This window comes from Triticum aestivum, chromosome 1D (genome assembly GCF_018294505.1).
Source record: "Triticum aestivum cultivar Chinese Spring chromosome 1D, IWGSC CS RefSeq v2.1, whole genome shotgun sequence".
NCBI lineage: Eukaryota > Viridiplantae > Streptophyta > Magnoliopsida > Poales > Poaceae > Triticum > Triticum aestivum.
In genome coordinates this window covers 378505417-378529981 of record NC_057796.1, presented here as the reverse complement: position 1 = coordinate 378529981, position 24565 = coordinate 378505417, and the positions used below count along the sequence as shown (strand labels likewise).

Genomic DNA, 24565 nt, shown 5'->3' with positions numbered 1-24565 from the left:
ACAATACAGAGTTGGTCACATCTCCAGGAACGGAGCAAAGGTATATATTCTAATCTGGAGATAATAACCAAAAAATGATGCCAGTTATTAATACACTAATTAGTTGAACTTTCATTGCCAATGAAAAAGGAAAAATGATCATGTACAGCCCCAAGTTTTAAGTGGAGAATGATGGCAGCAAGAGAAGCGCAAATGTGGTGAATGAAAAGTGCATGGCCATTGAGAGCTTTACTCAGCTTCTCACAGTTCCTTAGCAATGGCGCCAGCATTGTTGGCACCCGCCTCCACACGGCCATGGTGTAAGTCTGTAATATCCCACCCTCCGCCGTCACTAGGGAGCTTCTAGCCTTCAATTCCACCGTTGCCGCTGCTGGCAAAGCGTACGCCTGCGAGGTCGGCGCGGCCCAACGCGGCTAGCTAAGTCGAGGCAATGGTGCCGTTCAGTTCGATTCCAATGCCACTGCAACCCTCGCTGCCGAACTCGCATACCCCGTTTCCTTGGCTCCCTCCTCTCCGTCTCCCCTGCCCCGGAGAACCGTCTTCCCCGCGCGCCCGACGTATCTCACTGTGCAGCCAATGCACACCTCCTTGTAGGCAACTGCGACGCTGAGCGCAAATTCGAGGTGGCTAATTCTTGTGACAACGTCCGCGTAGAGATCATCCCGTGGAAGCGGCTCATAGAACTGTACCTGAATCATGATTCCCGGAGGTACAAGCTTGAGGTCTTCTTTGAGGACAACATGAGCTGCTACAAGTGCAGTTTGATAGGGCCAGCGGAGTCTTGCTGCAGGTGAGTTGCTCACCCTGTTGCTCTGGTACTTCTATTTTCCCCTTTTTTACGTAATATTAGTCAGACGTTGCGGTTACATTGCGAGTTCGAAAGCCCCAAATGTTAGATGCATTTACATGTCACATATGAGATTCATGAAAGTGAAGTGAGGCAGACAATAGGTCTGATATGCATTGTGTGCATACCTTGATTTAAGTCGGTGGTATGGTTCACTACTGGACTTCGTGAAATGTGAATAGAGTGGTAACTGAATTTACATTTGTTTGTTCTCAAAACTTTAGTAAAAGTAGATTATCTTTTGTTATGGTATATTGAGAGCCTAAACACATAAAGCTTGTTTCACTAAGTGCTATCTTAACTATCCTAAAGGTAGCTTGTTTTTAGACATAATTAGATTCAGTTAACGGGTTTTCAGAATCTTGACTCATATGAATAAGACTCTTGCGTTTGTTAACAATAGTTTACGACATTATGTCGTGTTGGGTTAATGGATTGGATGTGCCTTCTTTTTCTTTCCAAATGCATGTGCTGGACAATTTTTTGGGGCAGGGGCATTTAGTGCAAAAATAGATGTTGTGCGCCAATGCTAGGAGTTTGTTAACTATTTATATATCGGCAAATGTTACAGCAAGATGTTATATGGATCTAGTGGTATCCAGTATCAAATGTGGGAACATCTTGGTTGAACTTTGAAACAGGAAGCTCTAGACGTACTTCCTCCCTCAATACTTGCGTGATCAGGAAACTGTTGGTCCACGTTGTTTACCTTTGTTAGGAGAATTGACGGAATTGGCCATATCGTTAATGGAATATGTTGGCCCACGTTGGTTCCCCTTGTTGACTGCCCGAGTGGCTGCTCAGTGCGTTTTGAAGTTATTTTTCGTCTCAATTCTCTTGTTCACATGGGGAAGATAGTTACCAAACATGTTAATGCTGATCTGTTTAAAGCTCTTGAATAAATACCAGTTCATATTTAAAAGAGGATTTCCAAGAAAATGAGCAAGTTAGAGCTTACATGCTATGGACCTTTGCACTTCATCCAGCAGGAGGCTCATAGCAGGAAAATGAGTCACAATACAGGAGAGTGAAGCTGGGATGAAAGTATAAAATGAACTTCTCCAATCCCAATAATTCTCCTCTCCAAAATCCATCATCATGGAAGCCTAGCACCTCTTGTCGTGGTGATTCTTCCACGTTTCCATCCTCTATAAAACTCCATGATAGTTCGATTTGTGTGTTTTACACACAAGCGAGTCGAAGAGAATTGTCAGGGGAGGAATGGAGGGGGATAGAAATCTTATGATCAATACTCATTGCACTATCTGCAAAATTACTACCAGTTCAGTCAGACGTTGCAAAATTACTATGGTGCAGAAGCCGCGAGCCTCGACGGCTGTCATGCCACCGCTGGCCTAGCCGCAGCGCGCATCACCACATGTCGCACAACTGGTCGCACCCAGCACATGGCCAGAGAAGTGGAGGTGACTCGGGTCGCCGTGTGGTTGCCCCCTTGTATTACATCTTAGGGTGGCACCTATGGTGCCCATATCCGACAGTAAAACCTTGTCGCACTAGGGTCAGATCAGGAGACTCACTTTGCCTCCCTCGCAAACCCTAGTGCCGTGCCTCATCTACTGTCGGGGGCTTCATAAAGGTTAGATCTCTGGAGGAGAAGAGGTGGAGAGCGTGCAGTATGAGAATAGAGGAAAGGACTATATTTTCGGCAAGAATTTCCATTCAAAGGGTGAGAATCATGGTGTCCCTTTGAGGAGGAAGATGGACTCCCCTACCGATGTTAGCAACTGTTGGCCTCTGCAACTGTGGAGAGCAAATAGTGATGATGGCATACCTTGCCCACCAAAGGAAATGGGGGCTGTGGTGGTTCTGTCTTGGATCTCAAATGCATGTTTTCGGAGAAAATGCATAAGAGAGGGCTGACAAAGTTGTGAGTGAAATATTTGCAAAAGCAACATTTAGAAGAAGTGATGAGTGCCCTTGCTTTGATCATTCGGGCAGGGAAAGAACCGACATAAAGATAGTATGGAAGGCTGCAAATAGGAAAGACTCAAGTGATAACTACCTATATTGTACAGTCGCAACTTGTGTCCAAGATGATGACCTAATTCACTTTCAGATGCATTGGGCTAGGCAATCGCGTCGTCGAGCGCAAATTTGAGGCGGCTAATCTTGGGATAGCATTCGCGTAGAAGTCATCCCAAGGAAGCGGCGCATAGACCTGTACCTGAATCATGATTCCTAGAGGTACAAGCTTGACGAGTTCCTTGAAGACATCCGGAACTGCTACAAGTGCAACTTTGTTGGGCCTAGCGGCATCTTGTTGTAGGTGAGCAGCTCACCATGTTGGTCTGATACTTCCATTTCTTTCCTTTTAACATAATATTAGGTAGATGTTACGATCACATGGCGAGGTAGAAAACCCCAAATGTTAGATGCATTTACATCTCACATATGAGATTCATGCAAGTGAGGTGAGGCAGATGAAAAGTTTGATATGCATTGTGTGCATACCTTGGTATAACTCGGTGGTATGATTCGCTATTGTATTCGTGAAATGTGAGAGGAGTGGTAACTGAATTTGCATTTTTTTGCTCTCAAACTTTAGTAAAACTAGAGTATTTTTTGTTATGGCTTTCTACCTCGCCATGTGATCGTAAGTGGCCTAAACACATAAAGCTTGTTTCACTAAGTGCTATCCTAACTATACAAATGTTCGCTTGCTTTTACATAATTTGATTTAGTTAATGGCTTTTCAGAATCTTGACTCATACAAATAAGACTCTTGCTTTTGTTAACAACAGTTTACTAAATTATATCATGTTGCGTTAATGGATTGGATGTGCCTTCTTTTTCTTTCCAATGCATGTGTTGGACAAATTTTTGGGGCAGGGGCATCTATTTGAAAAATAGATGATGTGCACCAGTGCTAGCAGTTTGTTAACTATCTATATATGAGCAAATGTCACAGCAAGATGTTATATGGATCTAGTGGTATGCAGTATGTGAAACGTGGGAACATCTTGCTTGAACTTTGAAACATGAAGCTCTAGATGTACTTCCTTCCTTAATAATACTTGCGTGAGCTAAAACTTGGGCAAATTCCCAAGTTAGGGAACTAGAGTGGTTTGGTTTGCAATTATGCACTAGAGCCCATAAAGTAAGATGGATAGCTATGCTATTTTTCTTTACACTCCGATACATATCTCAGTTGATGGTTTCTAATTAGAGTGATACGGATTGGAAGCTTATCTGATGAATACACAGCACCGATACTTTTCTAAATTACTGATTGTAATGCTTCTTAGACTATTATTGGTTAGGCGCCTCTTATAATTCAATCTATACAATCTATAATTTTGAAGATGGTAAAAACATATATCATCTTGAGTTATGTCAATTTAATATTTGTTTTAGCTCATGTATGCACCAGGAATATGCAATACAATTTCTGGGCCTGCAGTTTATTCAAGGTTCTCAAATGACTGCTTTCACATGCACGGAGGATGTAAAGTTTACCTGGGTCAGAGCACTAGATTTTACACCTAACCACTCTTTCAGAAAGTGTTCAACTCTCACCCTCATACTTGATGAAGGTGCACCCGTGTCACTTATTGTCAACAATGTACCTTTGTCAGGAGAATTGAGGGAATTTGCCATATCATTAATGGAATCTATTGGCCCATCGTTGGTTCCCCTTGTTGACTGCCGAGTGGCTGTGCAGTGCCTTTTCAATTTATTTTTTGTCTCAACTCTCTTGTTCCATGGGGAAGATAGTCGCCAAACATGTTAATGCTGATATGTTTAAAGCTCTTGCAGAAATACCACTTCATATTTCAAGGAGGAGTTTCGAGAAAATGAGCAAGTTAGAGTTTACATGCTATGAACCTTTGCATTTCATCCAGTAGGAGGCTCATAGCAGGAAAAGGAGCACAATACCAGAGAGTCGGGCTGTGATCAAAGATTAAATGAACTTCTCCAATCCGGATAATTTCCCTCTCCCAAATACACAATCATGCAAGTGCACCGCCTCTTGTCGTGGTGATTCTTCCACGTTTTCTTCCTCTATAAAACTACATGATAGATAGATTTGTGTGCTTTACACAAGCGGGTCGAGGAGAGATCAAGTGGAAGTCACACAAATTGTCAGGGGAGGAATGGAGGGGGATAGCAATATTGTGATCAATACTTATTGCACTATCTACAAAGTTACTACCAGTTCAATCAGATGTTGCAAAATTACTATCGTGCAGACACCTCGCGCATCGCCACACGAGCCCCGACGACTGTCATGCTACCGCTGGCCTCGGCGCAGCGCGCAGCGTCACATGTCGCACAACTGCTCGCATCACACGCATGGCCACAAAAGTGGAGGTGACTCATGTCGCCATGCGGTTGCCCCATCTTTTACCTCTTGGGCTGGCACCTCATGTGCCCATATCCGACAGGAAAACCTTGTCGCACTTCGGTCAGATCACGAGACGCACTTTGCCTCCCTTGCAAGCCCTAGAGCCATGCCTCATCTATTCCCGGGAGCTTCATAAAGATTAGATCCCCGGAGGAGAAGAGGTGGAGAGCATGCAGTATTAGAATAGAGGAAAGGACTATATTTTCGGCAAGAATTTTCATTCAAAGGGTGAGAATCATAGTGTCCCTTTGAGGAGGAAGATGGACTCCCCTAGTGATGTTAGCAAACCTTGCCCTCTGCAACTATGGAGAGAAAATAGTGATGATGGCATACCTTGCCCACCAAACGAAATGAAGGGTCGTGGTGGTTCTATCTTGGATCTCAAATGCATGTTTTTGGAGAAAATGCATAAGAGAGGGCTGACACAGTTGTGAGGAGTGAAATATTTGCAAAAGCAACATTTAGTAGAAGTGATCAGTGCCCTTGCTTTGATCATTTGGTCAGGGTAAGAACTAACGTAAAGACGGTATGGAAGGCTGCAAATAGGAATGACTTAAGTGATAACTACCTACATTGTCAAGTCACCACTTGTCCCCATGATGATAACCTAATTCACTTTCAGATTCATTGGGCTAGGCAACCGCGTCGCCGAGCGCAAATTTGAGGCGACTAATTCTTGGGATAGCTTCCGCGTAAAAGTTATCCCAGGGAAGCGGCACATAGACCTGTACCTGAATCATGATTCCCAGAGGTCCAAGCTTGAGGTGTTCTTTAAGCACATCCGGAACTGCTAAAAGTGCGACTTTGTTTTGCCTAGCGGCATGTTGCTGCAGGTGAGCTGCTCACCCGTGTTGCCCTAATACTTCCATTTCTTTTCTTTTTACATAATATTAGTCAGAAGTTACGATCACATGGCGAGGTAGAAAGCCCCAAATGTTAGATGCATTACATCTCACACATGAGAATCATGCAAGTGAGGTGAGGCGGATAAATTTTTTGATGTGCATTGTGTGCAAAGCTTGGTATAACTTGGTGGCATGGTTCACTACTGTATTCGTGAAATGTGAGTAGAGTGGTAACTGAATTTGCATTTGTTCTCAAACTTTAGTAAAACTAGAGTATCTTTTGTTATGGTATGTTTAGAGCCTAAACAGATTTGTCACTTATTGTCAACAGCTTACCTTTGTCACGAGACTTGGGGGAATTGGTCGTATCATTAATGGAAGCTGTTGTCCCATCGTTGGTTCCCCTTGTTGACTGCCCGTGTGGCTGCTCATTCCCTTTTGAAGTTATTTTCATCTCAATTCTCTTGTTCACATGGGGAAGATAGTTGCCAAACATGTCAATGCTGATATATTTAAAGCTCTATAAGAAATGTCCGTTCATATTTCAAGGAGGATTTTTGAGAAAATGAGCAAGTTAGAGTTGACATGCTATGAATCTTTGCACTTCATCCAGCATGAGGCTCATACTAGGAAAATGAGCTGCAGTACTTTGATGTCTAGTAGGACTAAACTTGAAGGAAAATTAATGATGTGTTACAGAATTCACATTACTCCATAATATATACTGCTTGGGACCCGAGGAAGAAGTTCCAAATTATGTGGTTAACCCTGATAGAAAGTATGCTTCTGACTTTGCTAGAGTTACTTTTGTTGAGGAAGACTGCAGTAAGCTTTTTCCATATGTTATCTCTGCTAGAACTCGATGAGGGTTCTTTTCTCGACCCTTGAAAACTGGCTGTATTATCGCATTTTATCTATCCTGAAAGAAGGACTTTCCATTGGTCCAAAGAAGTATGATTTCCTGGCGTTCTCGGCAGGTCAACTTTGTGGAAGTCCTGTTTGGATGTTTGCTTCTAATGATTCCCTTAAGGCCGAGGAAATAAGAATGTGGATGTGCCACTTCGAAGAAATTCGCTAGAATGGGCCAGCTATTCATCTCCTCCAGTCAAACAGTTGAAATCCTGCCATGGGATGAGGAAGAGATTCCAGATATTGAAGTCACAATTGATGGCACTAAATACATATTTTTTGATGGTATTGGGAAGATACTGAGAGATTTTCCAAAGAAATTGATCACCGAATTGGATTATACCATAGTAACCCTCCTTCAGCTTTTCAAATAAGGTATGGTAGTGGTAGCTACAAAGGAGTTGTTGTTGTCGACCATGATTCCTTTCGTAATATTTCTCGGTTGCCTAACATGAAGAAATCTGAATCTAAGAGCACAATGTTTAACATTACAAGTTGGAGCAAAGCCCAGCCATGCTATATGAATCGTGAAATTTTGTCATGTTGGGTTAATGGATTGGATGTGTCTTCTTTTTCTTTCCAATGCATGTGCTGGTCAAATTTTTGGGGCCGGGGCATCTATTGCAAAAATAGATGATGTGGACCAGTGCTAGCAGTTTGTTAACTATTTATATATGGGAAAATGTTATAGCAAGATGTTATATGGATCTAGTGGTATCCAGTATGTCAAATGAGGGAACAACTTGCTTGAACTTTGAAACATGATGCTCTATATGTATGTCCTCCCTTAATACTTGTGTGGGCTAATTTTTTTTTACAAATTCCCAAGTCAGGAAACTAGAGTGAACTATCACAGTGGTCTGGTTTGCAATTATGCACTAGAGCCCATAAAGTAAGATGGATAGCTTAGATATTTTCTTTACACTCCTATACGTATCTCAGTTGGTCGTTTCTAATTAGAGTGATACAGATTTGAAGCTCATCCGATGAATACACATCACCGATACTTTTCTAAATGACTAAATGTAATGGTTCCTAGACTATTAGCTGGTCAGGCGCCTCTTACAATTCATTCTACAATTCTGAAGCTGGTTAAAATATATATCATCTTGAGTAATGTCAATTTGATGTTTGTTTCAACTCATGTATGCACCAAGAATATGCACTACAATTTCTGGGTCTGCAGTTTATTCAAGGTTCTCAGATGACCGCTTTCATGCATGCATGGAGGATGCGAAGTTTACCTGGGTGAGGGCACTAGATTTTACACCTGGCCACTCTTTTAGTAAGTGTTCAACTCTCACCCTCATACTGGATGAACGTGCACCGTGTCACTTATTGTCAACAACATACCTTTGTTAGGAGAATTTAGGGAATTGGCCTTATCATTAATGGAATTTGTTGGCCCGTCGTTGGTTCCCCTTGTTGACTGCCGAGTGGCTACTCAGTGCCTTTTGAAGTTATTTTTCGTCTCAACTCTCTTGTTCTGCAAGGAAGATAGCAGCCAAACATGTTATTGATCATATGCTCAAAGCTGTTGAAGAAATACCACTTCATATTTGAAGGAGGATTTCCGAGAAAATGAGCAAGTTAGAGTTTACATGCTATGAACCTTTGCATTTCATCCAGTAGGAGGCTCATAGCAGGAAAAGGAGCCACAATACCAGAGTGGGGCTAGGATCAAAGTATTAAATGAACTTCCCCAATGCCAGTAATTCTCCTCTCCCACATCCACCATCATGCAAGCCAAGCGCCTCTTGTCGACTTGTCGTGGTGATTCTTCTATGCTTCCATCCTCTATAAAACTACATGATAGACGGATTTGTGTGTTTTACACACAAGCGGGTCAAGGAGAGATCAAGTGGAAGTCACACAAATTGTCAGGGGAGGAATGGTCGGGGATAGTGAACGAAATATGCCCTAGAGGCAATAATAAAGTTATTATTTATTTCCTTATATCATGATAAATGTTTATTATTCATGCTAGAATTGTATTAACCGGAAACATAATACTTGTGTGAATACATAGACAAACAGAGTGTCACTAGTATGCCTCTACTAGCCTAGCTCGTTGATCAAAGATGGTTATGTTTCCTAGCCATAGACATGAGTTGTCATTTGATTAACGGGATCACATCATTAGAGAATGATGTGATGGACAAGACACATCCGTTAGCTTAGCATAAATGATCGTTTAGTTTTATTGCTATTGCTTTCATCATGACTTATACATGTTCCTCTGACTATGAGATTATGTAACTCCTGAATACCGGAGGAACACCTTGTGTGATATCAAACGTCACAACGTAACTGGGTGATTATAAAGATGTGATTGACTTGACCCATTCTGTTAGCTTAGCACTTGATCGTATAGTATTCTGCTATTGCTTTCTTCATGACTTATACATGTTCCTATGACTATGAGATTACGCAACTCCCGTTTACCGGAGGAACACTTTGTGTGCTACCAAACGTCACAACGTAACTGGGTGATTATAAAGGTGCTCTACAGGTGTCTCCGAAGGTACTTGTTGGGTTGGCGTATTTCAAGATTAGGATTTGTCACTCCGATTGCCGGAGAGGTATCTCTGGGCCCACTCAGTAATGCACATCACTATAAGCCTTGTAAGCACTGTAACTAATGAGTTAGTTGCGGGATGATGTATTACGGAACGAGTAAAGAGACTTGCCGGTAACGAGACTGAACTAGGTATTGAGATACCGGCGATCGAATCTCGGGCAAGTAACATACCGATGACAAAGGGAACAACGTATGTTGTTATGCGGTTTGACCGATAAAGATCTTCGTAGAATATATGTGGGAGCCAATATGAGCATCCAGGTTCCGCTATTGGTTGTTGACCGGAGATGTGTCTCGGTCATGTCTACATAGTTCTTGAACCCGTAGGGTCCGCACGCTTAAAGTTCGATGACGATTGTATTATGAGTTTTTGTGTTTTGATGTAACGAAGGTAGTTCGGACCCCCGGATGTGATCACGGACATAACGAGGAGTCTCGAAATGGTCGAGACGTAAAGATCGATATATTGGATGACTATGTTCGGACACCGGAATGGTTTCGGGGAGTTTCGGACATATACCGGAGTACCGGGGGGTTACCGGAACCCCCCGGGGAGTTTAATGGGACAAGATGGGCCTTAGTGGAGAAGAGGAGGGGCGGCTAGGGCTGGCCGCGCGCCCCCTCCCCCTCTAGTCCGAATTGGACAAGGAAGGGGGGGGACGGCGCCCCCTTTCCTTCCCCCTCTCTCCTTCCCTTCCTTTCCCCCTCCTACTCCAACTAGGAAAAGAGGGAGTCCTACTCCCGGTGGGAGTAGGACTCCTCCCTGGCACGCCCTCCTCCTGGCCGCCGGCCTCCTCCCCCTGATCCTTTATATATGGGGGCAGGGGGCACCTCTAGACACACAAGTTGATCTATTGATCTATTCCAGCCGTGTGCGGTGCCCCCTCCACCATATTCCACCATGGTCATATCGTAGCGGTGCTTAGGCGAAGCCCCGCGTCGGTGGCAACATCATCACCGTCACCACGCCGTCGTGCTGACGGAACTCTCCCGCTCTACTGGATCGGAGTTCGCGGGACGTCATCGAGCTGAACGTGTGCTGAACTCGGAGGTGCCGTACGTTCGGTAATTGGATCGGTCAGATCATGAAGACGTACGACTACATCAACCGCGTTGTGCTAACGCTTCCGCTTTCGGTCTACGAGGGTACGTGGACAACACTCTCCCCTCTCGTTGCTATGCATCACCATGATCTTGCGTGTAGGATTTTTTTTTGAAATTACTACGTTCCCCAACAGTGGCATCCGAGCCAGGTTTTATGCGTAGATGTTATATGCACGAGTAGAACACAAGTGAGTTGTGGGCGATACAAGTCATACTGCTTACCAACATGTCATACTTTGGTTCGGCGGTATTGTTGGATGAAGCGGCCCGGACCGACATTACGCGTACGCTTACGTGAGACTGGTTCTACCGACGTGCTTTGCACACAGGTGGCTGGCGGGTGTCAGTTTCTCCAACTTTAGTTGAACTAAGTGTGGCTACGCCCGGTCCTTGTGAAGGTTAAAACAACACTAACTTGACGAAATATCGTTGTGGTTTTGATGCGTAGGTAAGAACGGTTCTTGCTCAGCCCGTAGCAGCCACGTAAAACTTGCAACAACAAAGTATAGGACATCTAACTTGTTTTTGCAGGGCATGTTGTGATGTGATATGGTCAAGGCATGATGCTATATTTTATTGTATGAGATGATCATGTTTTGTAACCGAGTTATCGGCAACTGGCAGGAGCCATATGGTTGTCGCTTTATTGTATGCAATGCAATCGCCCTGTAATTGCTTTACTTTATCACTAAGCGGTAGCGATAGTCGTAGAAGCAATAGTTGGCGAGACGACAACGATGCTACGATGGAGATCAAGGTGTCGCACCGGTGACGATGGTGATCATGACGGTGCTTCGGAGATGGATATCACAAGCACAAGATGATGATGGCCATATCATATCACTTATATTGATTGCATGTGATGTTTATCTTTTATGCATCTCATTTTTCTTAGATCGACGATTTTATAAGATGATCTCTCACTAAATTTCAAGGTATAAGTGTTCTCCCTGAGTATGCACCGTTGCGAAATTTCTTCGTGCTGAGACACCACGTGATGATCGGGTGTGATAGGCTCTACGTTCAAATACAACGGGTGCAAAACAGTTGCACACGCAGAATACTAAGGTTAAACTTGACGAGCCTAGCATATGTAGATATGGCGTCGGAACACTGAGACCGAAAGGTCGAACGTGAATCATATAGTAGATATGATCAACATAGTGATGTTCACCATTGAAAAATACTCCATCTCACGTGATGATCGGACATGGTTTAGTTGATTTGGATCACGTGATCACTTAGATGATTATAGGGATGTCTATCTAAGTGGGAGTTCTTAAGTAATATGATTAAATTGAACTTAAATTTATCATGAACTTAGTACCTGATAGTATCTTGCTTGTCTATGCTGTTGTAGATAGATGGCCCGTGCTGTTGTTCCGTTGAATTTTAATGTGTTCCTTGAGAAAGCAAAGTTGAAAGATGATGGTTGAAATTACACAGACTCGGTCCGTAACTTGAGGATTATCCTCATTGCTGCACAGAAGAATTACGTTCTGGAAGCACTGCTAGGTGCCACACCTGCTGCAGGAGTAACACTAGATGTTATGAACGTCTGGCAGAGCAAAGCTGATGACTACTCGATAGTTCAGTGTGCCATGCTTTACGGCTTAGAACCGGGACTTCAACGACGTTTTGAACGTCATGGAGCATATGAGATGTTCCAGGAGTTGAAGTTAATATTTCAAGCAAATGCCCGGATTGAGAGATATGAAGTCTCCAATAAGTTCTACAGCTGGAAGATGGAGGAGAATAGTTCTGTCAGTGAGCATATAATCAGAATGTCTGGGTATAACAATCACTTGATTCAACTAGGAGTTAATCTTCCGGATGATAGTGTTATTGACAGAATTCTTCAGTCACTGCCACCAAGCTACAAGAGCTTCGTGATGAACTATAACATGCAAGGGATGAATAAGACAATTCCCGAGCTCTTCGCAATGCTAAAGGCTGCGGAGGTAGAAATCAAGAAAGAGCATCAAGTGTTGATGGTCAACAAGACCACCAATTTCAAGAAAAAGGGCAAAGGGAAGAAGAAGGGGAACTTCAAGAAGAACAACAAACAAGTTGTTGCTCAAGAGAAGAAACCCAAGTCTGGACCTAGCCTGAGACTGAGTGCTTCTACTGCAAGCAGACTGGTCACTGGAAGCGGAACTGCCCCAAGTATTTGCCGGATAAGAAGGATGGCAAGGTGAACAAAGGTATATGTGATATACATGTTATTGATGTGTACCTTACTAATGCTCGCAGTAGCACCTGGGTATTTGAGACTAGTTCTGTTGCTAATATTTGCAACTCGAAACAGGGACTATGGATTAAGCGAAGATTGGCTAAGGACGAGGTGACGATGCGCGTGGGAAATGGTTCCAAGTCGATGTGATCGCGGTCGGCACGCGACCTCTACATCTACCTTCGGGATTAGTTTTAGACCTGAATAATTGTTATTTGGTGCCAGCGTTGAGCATGAACATTATTTCTGGATCTTGTTTGATGCAAGACGGTTATTCATTTAAATCAGAGAATAATGGTTGTTCTATTTATATGAGTAATATCTTTTATGGTCATGCACCCTTGAGGAGTGGTCTATTTATATTAAATCTCAATAGTAGTGATACACATATTCATAATATTGAGGCCAAAAGATGCAGAGTTGATAATGATAGTGCAACTTATTTGTGGCACTGCCGTTTAGGTCATATTGGTGTAAAGCGCATGAAGAAACTCCATTTCGATGGACTTTTGGAATCACTTGGTACTTGCGAACGATGCCTCATGGGCAAGATGACTAAAACGCCGTTCTCCGGAACTATGGAGCGAGCAACAGATTTGTTGGAAATCATACATACAGATGTATGTGGTCCGATGAATGTTGAGACTCGCGGCGGGTATCGTTATTTTCTCACCTTCACAGATGATTTAAGCAGATATGGGTATATCTACTTAATGAAACATAAGTCTGAAACATTTGAAAAGTTCAAAGAATTTCAGAGTGAAGTTGAAAATCATCGTAACAAGAAAATAAAGTTTCTACGATCTGATCATGGAGGAGAATATTTGAGTTACAAGTTTGGTGTTCATTTGAATCAATGCGGAATAGTTTCGCAACTCACGCCACCCGGAACACCACAGTGTAATGGTGTGTCCGAACGTTGTAATCATACTTTACTAGATATGGTGCGATCTATGATGTCTCTTACTGATTTACCGCTATCATTTTGGGGTTATGCTCTAGAGACAGCTGCATTCACGTTAAATAGGGCACAATCTAAATCTGTTGAGACGACGCCTTATGAACTATGGTTTGGCAAGAAACCAAAGTTGTCGTTTCTTAAAGTTTGGGGCTGCGATGCTTATGTGAAAAAGCTTCAACCTGATAAGCTCGAACCCAAATCGGAGAAATGTGTCTTTATAGGACACCCAAAAGAGACTGTTGGGTACACCTTCTATCACAGATCCGAAGGTAAGACTTTTGTTGCTAAATTTCGATCCTTTCTAGAGAAGGAGTTTCTCTCGAAAGAAGTGAGTGGGAGGAAAGTAGAACTTGATGAGGTAACTGTACCTGCTCCCTTATTGGAAAGTAGTTCATCACAGAAACCGGTTCCTGTGATGTCTATACCAATTAGTGAGGAAGTTAATGATGATGATCATGAAACTTCAGATCAAGTTGCTACTGAACCTCGTAGATCAACTAGAGTAAGATCCGCACCAGAGTGGTACGGTAATCCTGTTCTGGAGGTTATGTTACTAGACCATGACGAACCTACGAACTATGAAGAAGCGATGGTGAGCCCAGATTCCGCGAAATGGCTTGAGGCCATGAAATCTGAGATGGGATCCATGTATGAGAACAAAGTGTGGACTTTGGTTGACTTGCCCAATGATCAGCAAGCCATTGAGAATAAATGGATCTTCAAGAAGAAGACTGACGCTGACGGTAATGTTACTGTCTATAAAGCTCGACTTGTTGCAAAAGGTTTTCGACTAGTTCAAGGGATTGTCTATGATGAGACCTTCTCACCCATAGCGATGCTTAAGTCTGTCCGAATCATGTTAGCAATTGCCGCATTTTATGATTATGAAATTTGGCAAATGGATGTCAAAACTGCATTCCTGAATTGATTTCTGGAAGAAGAGTTGTATATGATGCAACCGGAAGGTTTTGTCGATCCAAAGGGAGCTAACAAAGTGTGCAAGCTCCAGCGATCCATTTATGGACTGGTGCAAGCCTCTCGGAGTTGGAATAAACGTTTTGATAGTGTGATCAAAGCATATGGATTTATACAGACTTTTGGAGAAGCCTGTATTTCCAAGAAAGTGAGTGGGAGCTCTGTAGCATTTCTGATATTATATGTGGATGACATATTATTGATTGGAAATGATATAGAATTTCTGGATAGCATAAAGGGATATTTTAATAAGAGTTTTTCAATGAAAGACCTTGGTGAAGCTGCTTATATATTGGGCATCAAGATCTATAGAGATAGATCAAGACGCTTAATTGGACTTTCACAAAGCACATACCTTGACAAAGCTTTGAAGAAGTTCAAAATGGATCAAGCAAAGAAAGGGTTCTTGCCTGTGTTACAAGGTGTGAAGTTGAGTAAGACTCAATGCCCGACCACTGCAGAAGATAGAGAGAAAATGAAAGATGTTCCCTATGCTTCAGCCATAGGCTCTATCATGTATGCAATGCTGTGTACCAGACCTGATGTGTGCCTTGCTATTAGTTTAGCATGGAGGTACCAAAGTAATCCAGGAGTGGATCACTGGACAGCGGTCAAGAACATCCTGAAATACCTGAAAAGGACTAAGGATATGTTTCTCGTTTATGGAGGTGACAAAGAGCTCATCATAAATGATTACGTTGATGCAAGCTTTGACACTGATCCGGACGATTCTAAATCGCAAACCGGATACGTGTTTATATTGGACGGTGGAGCTGTCAGTTGGTGCAGTTCTAAAGAAAGCGTTGTGGCGGGATCGACATGTGAAGCGGAGTACATAGCTGCTTCGGAATCAGCAAATGAAGGAGTCTGGATGAAGGAGTTCATATCCGATCTAGGTGTCATACCTAGTGCATCGGGTCCAATGAAAATCTTTTGTGACAATACTGGTGCAATTGATTTGGCAAAGGAATCCAGATTTCACAAGAGAACCAAGCACATCAAGAGACGCTTCAACTCCATCCGGGATCAAGTCCAGGTGGGAGACATAGAGATTTGCAAGATACATATGGATCTGAATGTTGCAGACCCGTTGACTAAGCCTCTTCCATGAGCAAAACATGATCAACACCAAGGCTCCATGGGTGTTAGAATCATTACTGTGTAATCTAGAATATTGACTCTTGTGCAAGTTGGAGACTGAAGGAAATATTCCCTAGAGGCAATAATAAAGTTATTATTTATTTCCTTATATCATTATAAATGTTTATTATTCATGCTAGAATTGTATTAACTGGAAACATAATACTTGTGTGAATACATAGACAAACAGAGTGTCACTAGTATGCCTCTACTAGACTAGCTCGTTGATCAAAGATGGTTATGTTTCCTAGCCATAGACATGAGTTGTCATTTGATTAACGGGATCACATCATTAGTAGAATGATGTGATTGACTTGACCCATTCCGTTAGCTTAGCACTTGATCGTTTAGTATTCTGCTATTGCTTTCTTCATGACTTATACATGTTCATATGACTATGAGATTATGCAACTCCCGTTTACCAGAGGAACACTTTGTGTGCTACCAAACATCACAACATAACTGGGTGATTATAAAGGTGCTCTACAGGTGTCTCCGAAGGTACTTGTTGGGTTGGCGTATTTCGAGAATAGGATTTGTCACTCCGATTGTCGGAGAGGTATCTCTGGGCCCACTCAGTAATGCACATCACTATAAGCCTTGCAAGCATTGTAACTAATGAGTTAGTTGCAGGATGATGTATTACGGAACGAGTAAAGAGACTTACGGAACGAGTAAAGAGACTTTCCGGTAACGATATTGAACTAGGTATTGAGATACCGACGATCGAATCTCGGGCAAGTAACATACCGATGACAAAGGGAACAACGTATGTTGTTATGCGGTTTGACCGATAAAGATCTTCGTAGAATATATGTGGGAGCCAATATGAGCATCCAGGTTCCGCTATTGGTTGTTGACCGGAGATGTGTCTCGGTCATGTCTACATAGTTCTTGAACCCGTAGGGTCCGCACGCTTAAAGTTCGATGACGATTGTATTATGAGTTTTTGTGTTTTGATGTAACGAAGGTAGTTTGGACCCCCGGATGTGATCACGGACATAACGAGGAGTCTCGAAATGGTCGAGACGTAAAGATCGATATATTGGATGACTATGTTCGGACACCGGAATGGTTTCGGGGAGTTTCGGACATATACCGGAGTACCGGGGGGTTACCGGAACCCCCCGGGGAGTTTAATGGGACAAGATGGGCCCTAGTGGAGAAGAGGAGGGGCGGCTAGGGCTGGCCGCGCCCCCCTCCCCCTCTAGTCCGAATTGGACAAGGAAGGGGGGGCGGCGCCCCCTTTCCTTCCCCCTCTCTCCTTCCCTTCCTTTCCCCCTCCTACTCCAACTAGGAAAAGAGGGAGTCCTACTCCCGGTGGGAGTAGGACTCCTCCCTGGTGCGCCCTCCTCCTGGCCGCCGGCCTCCTCCCCCTGATCCTTTATATACGGGGGCAGGGGGGCACCTCTAGACACACAAGTTGATCTGTTGATCTATTCCAGCCGTGTGCGGTGCCCCCTCCACCATATTCCACCTCGGTCATATCGTAGCGGTGCTTAGGCGAAGCCCTGCGTCGGTAGCAACATCATCACCGTCACCATGCCGTCGTGCTGACGGAACTCTCCCGTGAAGCTCTGCTGGATCGGAGTTCGCGGGACGTCAACGAGTTGAACGTGTGCTGAACTCGGAGGTGCCGTACGTTCGGTACTTGGATCGGTTGGATCGTGAAGACGTACGACTACATCAACCGCTTTGTGCTAACGCTTTCGCTTTCGGTCTACGAGGGTACATGGACAACACTCTCCCCTCTCGTTGCTATGCATCACCATGATCTTGCGTGTGCGTAAGAATTTTTTTGAAATTACTACGTTCCCCAACAGATAGCAATATTGTGATCAATACTCATTGCATTGTCTGCATAGTTACTACCAGTTCAGTCGGATGTTGCAAATTACTATCGTGCAGACGCCTCGAGCATCGCCACGCGAGCCCCGGCGGCTGTCATGCTACCGCTGGCCTCGGTGCAGCGCACAGCACCACATGTCGCACAACTGCTCGTACCCCGCGCATGGACACAAAAGTGGAGGTGACTTGCGTCGCCATGCGGTTGCCCCCTTGTATTACCTCTTGGGGCGGCACCTCATATGCCCATATCCGACAGGAAAACCTTGTCGTACTAGGGTCAGATCACGAGACAAACTTTGCCACTCTTGCAAGCCCTAGGGTCGTGCCTCATCTATTGCTGGGAGCTTCATAAAGATTAGATCCCTGGAGGAGAAGAGTTGGAGAGCGTGTAGTGTGAGAATAGAGAAAAAGGACTATATTTTTGGCAAGAATTTTCATTCAAAGGGTGAGAATCATAGTGTCCCTTTGAGGAGGAAGATGGACTCCCCTAGTGATGTTAGTAAACCTTGCCCTCTGCAACTATGGAGAGAAAATAGTGATGATGGCATACCTTGCCCACCAAAGGAAATGAGGGGTCGTGGTGGTTCTGTCTTGGATCTCAAATGCATGTTTTCGGAGCAAATGCACAAGAGAGGGATGACAAAGTTGTGAGGAGTGAAATATTTGCCAAAGCAACATTTAGTAGTAGTGATCAGTGCCCTTGCTTTGATCATTCGGGCAGGGTAAGAACTGACGTAAAGAAAGTATTGAAGGCTGCAAATAGGAGTGACTTAAGTGATAACTGCCTATATTGTCTAGTCGCCACTTGTCTCCTTGATGATGACCTAATTCACTTTCAGATGCATTGGGCTAGGCAACGGCGTCGCTGAGCGCAAAATAGAGGCGACTAATTGTTGGGATAGCATCCGCGTAAAAGTCATCCTAGTGAAGCGGCACACATACCTGTACCTGAATCATGATTCCCAGAGGTGTAAGCTTGAGGTGTTGTTTGAGCACATTCGGAACTCCTACAAGTGCGGTTTTGTTGGGCCTAGTGGCATCTTGTTGCAGATTAGCTGCTCACCCATGTTGCTCTAATACTTCCATTACCTTCCTTTTTACATAATATTAGTTAGACGTCACGATCACATGGCGAGGTAGAAAGCCCCAAATGTTAGAAGCATTTACATCTCACACCTGAGATTCATGCAAGTGAGGTGAGGCGGATATAAAGATTGATATGCATTGTGTGCGTACCTTGGTACAACTTGGTGGCATGGTTCACTACTGTACTCGTGAAATGTGAGTAGAGTGGTAACTGAATTTGTATTTGTTTCAAACTTTAGTAAAACTCACTTGTCATGCAAGCCTAGCGCCTCTTGTCGACTTCTCGTCGTGATTCTTCTATGTTTCCATCCTCTATAAAACTACATGATAGACGGATTTGTGTGTTTTACACACAAGTGGGTCAAGGAGGGATCAAGTGGAAGTCACATCAATTGTCAGGGGAGGAACGGTGGGGATAGAAATATTGTGATCAATACTCATTACACTATCTACAAAGTTACTACCAGTTCAGTCGGAGGTTGCAAATTACTATCGTGCAGATGCCTCGAGCATCGCCACGCGAGCTATGATGGTTCTCATGCTACCGCTGGCCTCGCCACGGCGTGCAGCGCCACATGTCGCACAACTGCTCGCACCCAGCGCATGGCCACAAAAGTGGAGGTGCTCGCGTCGCCATGCGGTTGCCCCGTTGTATTACCTCTTGGGGTGGCACCTCATGTGCCCATATCCGACAGGAAAACCGCGTCGCTGAGCGCAAATTTGAGGCGACTAATTCTTGGGATAGCATCCGCGTAAAAGTCATCCCAGCGAAGCGGCACATAGACTTGTACTTGAATCATGATTCCCAGAGGTGCAAGCTTGAGGTGTTCTTTGAGCACATCCGGAACTACTACAAATGCGGTTTTATTGGGCCTACCGGCATCTTGCTGCAAGTGAACTGCTCACCCGTGTTGCTCAAATACTTCCATTTCTTCCCTTTTTACATAATATTAGTTAGATGTTACGATCACATGGCGAGGTAGAAAGCCCCAAATGTTAGATGCATTTACATCTCACACATGAGATTCATGCAAGTGAGGTGAGGCGGATAAAAAGTTTGATATGCATTCTGTGCATACCTTGGTACAACTTGGTGGCATGGTTCACTACTATATTCATGAAATGTGAGTAGAGTGGTAACTAAATTTGCATTTGTTCTCAAACTTTAGTAAAACTCACTTGTCATGCAAGCCTAGCACCTCTTGTCGACTTGTCGTGGTGATTCTTCTATGTTTCCATCATCTATAAAACTACATAATAGACGGATTTGTGTGTTTTACACACAAGCGGGTCAAGGAGAGATCAAGTGGAAGTCACACAAATTGTCAGGGGAGGAATGGGGGGATAGCAATATTGTGATCAATACTCATTGCACTATCTTCAAAGTTACTACCAGTTTCGTCGGAGGTTGCAAATTACTATCGTGCAGACGCCTCGAGCATCGCCACGCGAGCTGCGATGGCTGTCATGCTACCCCTGGCCTCGGCGTAGTGCGCAGCCCCACATGTCGCACAACTGCTCGCACCCCGCGCATGGCCACAAAAGTGGAGGTGACTCGCGTCGCCCGGCGGTTGCCCCATTGTATTACCTCTTGGGGTGGCACCTCATGTGCCCATATCCGACAGGAAAACCTTGTCGCACTAGGGTCAGATCACGAGACACACTTTGCATCCCTTGCAAGGCCCAGAGTCGTGCCGCATCTACTGCCGGGAGCTTCATAAAGATTAGATCCCCGGAGGAGAAGAGGTGGAGAGCATGTAGTATGAGAATAGAGGAAAGGACTATATTTTCGGCAAGAATTTTCATTCAAAGGGTGAGAATCATAGTGTCCCTTTGAGGAGGAAGATGGACTCCCCTAGTGATGTTAGCAAACCTTGCCCTCTGCAACTATGGAGAGAAAATAGTGATGATGGCATACCTTGCCCTCCAAAGGAAATGGGGGGTCGTGGTGGTTCTGTCTTGGATCTCAAATGCATGTTTTTGGAGAAAATACATAAGAGAGGGCTGAGAAAGTTGTGAGGAGTGCAATATTTGCAAAAGCAACATTTAGTAGAAGTGATCAGTGCCCATGCTTTGATCATTCGGGCAGGGTAAGAACTGACATAAAGACAGTATGGAAGGCTGCAAATAGGAATGACTTAAGTGATAACTACATATATTGTCCAGTCGCCACTTGTCTCCATGATGATGACCTAATTCACTTTCAGATGCATTGGGCTAGGCAACCGCGTCGCTGAGGGCAAATTTGAGGCGACTAATTATTGGGATGGCATCCGCGTAAAAGTCATCCCAAGGAAGCGGCACATAGACTTGTACCTGAATCATGATTCCCAGAGGTGCAAGCTTGAGGTGTTCTTTGAGCACATCCGGAACTGCTACAAGTGTGGTTTTGTTGGGCCTACAGACATCTTGCTGCAGGTGAGATGCTCACCCGTGTTGCTCTAATACTTCCATTTCTTTCCTTTTTACATAATATTAGTTAGACGTTACGATCACATGGCGAGGTAGAAAGGCCCAAATGTTAGATGCATTTACATATCACACATGAGATTCATGCAAGTGAGGTGAGAAGGATAAAAAGTTTGATATGCATTGTGTGCATACCATGGTACAACTTTGTGACATGGTTCACTACTGTATTAATGAAATATGAGTAGAGTGGTAATTGAATTTGCATTTGTTCTCAAACTTTAGTAAAACTCACTTGTCATGCAAGCCTAGCACCTCTTGTCGACTTGTCATGGTGACTCTTCTATGTTTCCATCCTCTATAAAACTATATAATAGACGGATTTGTGTGTTTTACACACATGCAGGTCAAGGAGAGACCAAATGGAAGTCACACAAATTGTCAGGGGTGGAATGGTGGGGGATAGCAATATTGCGATCAACACTCATTGCACTATCTACAAAGTTACTACGAGTTTCGTCGGAGGTTGCAAATTACTATCGTGCAGACGCCTCGAGCATCGCCACGCAAGCTGCAACGGCTGTCATGCTACCGCTGGCCTTGGCATAGCGCGCAACCCCACATGTCGCACAACTGCTCGCACCCCGCACATGGCCACAAAAGTGGAGGTGACTCGCGTCACCATGCGGTTGCCCCGTTGTATTACCTCTTGGGATGGCACCTCATGTGCCCATATCCGACAGGAAAACCATGTCGCCCTAGGGTCGGATAACGGGACACACTTTGCATCCCTTGCAAGGCCCAGAGTCGTGCCGCATCTACTTCCGGGAGCTTCATAAAGATTAGATCCCCGGAGGAGAAGAGGTGGAGAGCATGCAGTATGAGAATAGAGGAAATGACTATATTTTCAGCAAGAATTTTCATTCAAAGGGTGAGAATCATAGTGTCCCTTTGAGGAGGAAGATGGACTCCCCTAGTGATGTTAGCAAACCTTTCCCTCTGCAACCATGGAGAGAGAATAGTGATGATGGCAAACCTTGCCCTCCAAAGGAAATGGGGGGGTCGTGGTGGTTCTGTCTTGGATCTCAAATGCTTGTTCTCGGAGAAAATACATAAGAGAGGGCTGACAAAGTTGTGAGGAGTGAAATATTTGCAAAAGCAACATTTAGTAGAAGTGATCAGTGCCCATGCTTTGATCATTCGGGAAGGGTAGGAACTGACGTAAAGACAATATGGAAGGCTACAAATAGGAATGACTTAAGTAATAACTACATATATTGTCCAGTCACCACTCGTCTCCATGATGATGACCTATTTCACTTTCAGATGCATTGGGCTAGGCAACCGCGTCGCTGAGCGCAAATTTGAGGCGACTAATTCTTGGGATAGCATCCGCGTAAAAGTCATCCCAGGGAAGCGGCACATAGACTTGTCCCTGAATCATGATTCCCAGAGGTGCAAGCTTGAGGTGTTCTTTGAGCACATCTGGAACTACTACAAGTGCGGTTTTGTTGGGCCTACCGGCATCTTGCTGTAGGTGAGCTGCTCACCCATGTTGCTCTAATACTTCCATTTCTTTCCTTTTTACATAATATTAGTTAGACATTACGATCACATGGCGAGGTAGAAAGCCCCAAATGTTAGATGCATTTACATCTCACACATGAGATTCATGCAAGTGAGGTGAGGCGGATAAAAAGTTTGATATGCATTGTGTGCATACCTTGGTACAACTTGGTGGCATGGTTCACTACTGTATTCATGAAATGTGAGTAGAGTGGTAACTGAATTTACATTGGTTCTCAAACTTTAGTAAAACTCACTTGTCATGCAAGCCTAGCACCTCTTGTCGGCTTGTCGTGGTGATTCTTCTATGTTTCCATCATCTATAAAACTACATAATAGACAGATTTGTGTGTTTTACACACAAGCGGGTCAAGGAGAGATCAAGTGGAAGTCACACAAATTGTCAGGGGTGGAATGGTGGGGGATAGCAATATTGTGATCAATACTCATTGCACTATCTGCAAAGTTGCTACCAGTTTCGTCGGAGGTTGCAAATTACTATCGTGCAGACGCCTCGAGCATCGCCACGCGAGCTGCGATGGCTGTCATGCTACCGCTGGCCTCGGCGTAGCGCGCAGCCCCACATGTCGCACAACTGCTCGCACCCCACACATGGTCACAAAAGTGGAGGTGACTCGCGTCGCCATGCGTTTGCCCCATTGTATTACCTCTTGGAGTGGCACCTCATGTGCCCATATCCCACAGGAAAACCTTGTCGCACTAGGGTCAGATCATGAGACACACTTTGCATCCCTTGCAAGGCCCAGAGTCGTGCCGCATCTACTGCCGGGAGCTTCATAAAGATTAGATCCCCGGAGGAGAAGAGGTGGAGAGCATGCAGTATGAGAATAGAGGAAAGGACTATATTTTTGGCAAGAATTTTCATTCAAAGGGTGAGAATCATAGTGTCCCTTTGAGGAGGAAGATGGACTCCCCTAGTGATGTTAGCAAACCTTGCCCTCTGCAACCATGGAGAGAGAATAGTGATGATGGCAAACCTTGCCCTCCAAAGGAAATGGGGGGTCGTGGTGGTTCTGTCTTGGATCTCCAATGCATGTTTTCGGAGAAACTACATAAGAGAGGGTTGACAAAGTTGTGAGAAGTGAAATATTTGCAAAAGCAACATTTAGTAGAAGTGATCAACGCCCATGCTTTGATCATTTGGGAAGGGTAGGAACTAACGTAAAGATAGTACGGAAGGCTGCAAATAGGAATGAATTAAGTGATAACTACCTATATTGTCCAGTCGCCGCTTGTCTCCATGATGATGACCTAATTCACTTTCAGATGCATCGCGCTAGGCAACCGCGTCGCTGAGCGCAAATTTGAGGCGACTAATTCTTGGGATAGCATCCGCGTAAAAGTCATCCTAGGGAAGCGGCACATAGACTTGTACCTGAATCATGATTCCCAGAGGTGCAAGCTTGAGGTGTTCTTTGAGCACATCCGGAACTGCTACAAGTGCGGTTTTGTTGGGCCTACTAGCATCTTGCTGCAGGTGAGCTGCTCACCCGTGTTGCTCTAATACTTCCATTTCTTTTCTTTTTTACATAATATTAGTTAGACGTTACGAGCACATGGCGAGGTAGAAAGCCCCAAATGTTAGATGCATTTACATCTCACACATGAGATTCATGCAAGTGAGGTGAGGCGGATAAAAAGTTTGATATGCATTGTGTGCATACCTTGGTACAA

General features: G+C 44.2%; 1 pseudogene; it reads left to right on the top strand.

Annotated features, from left to right (window-relative positions):
• The first annotated feature begins 201 nt into the window (after positions 1 to 201).
• LOC123159400 (probable RNA-dependent RNA polymerase 2) lies at positions 202 to 24395 on the top strand (annotated as a pseudogene).
• The last annotated feature ends 170 nt before the right edge of the window (positions 24396 to 24565 follow it).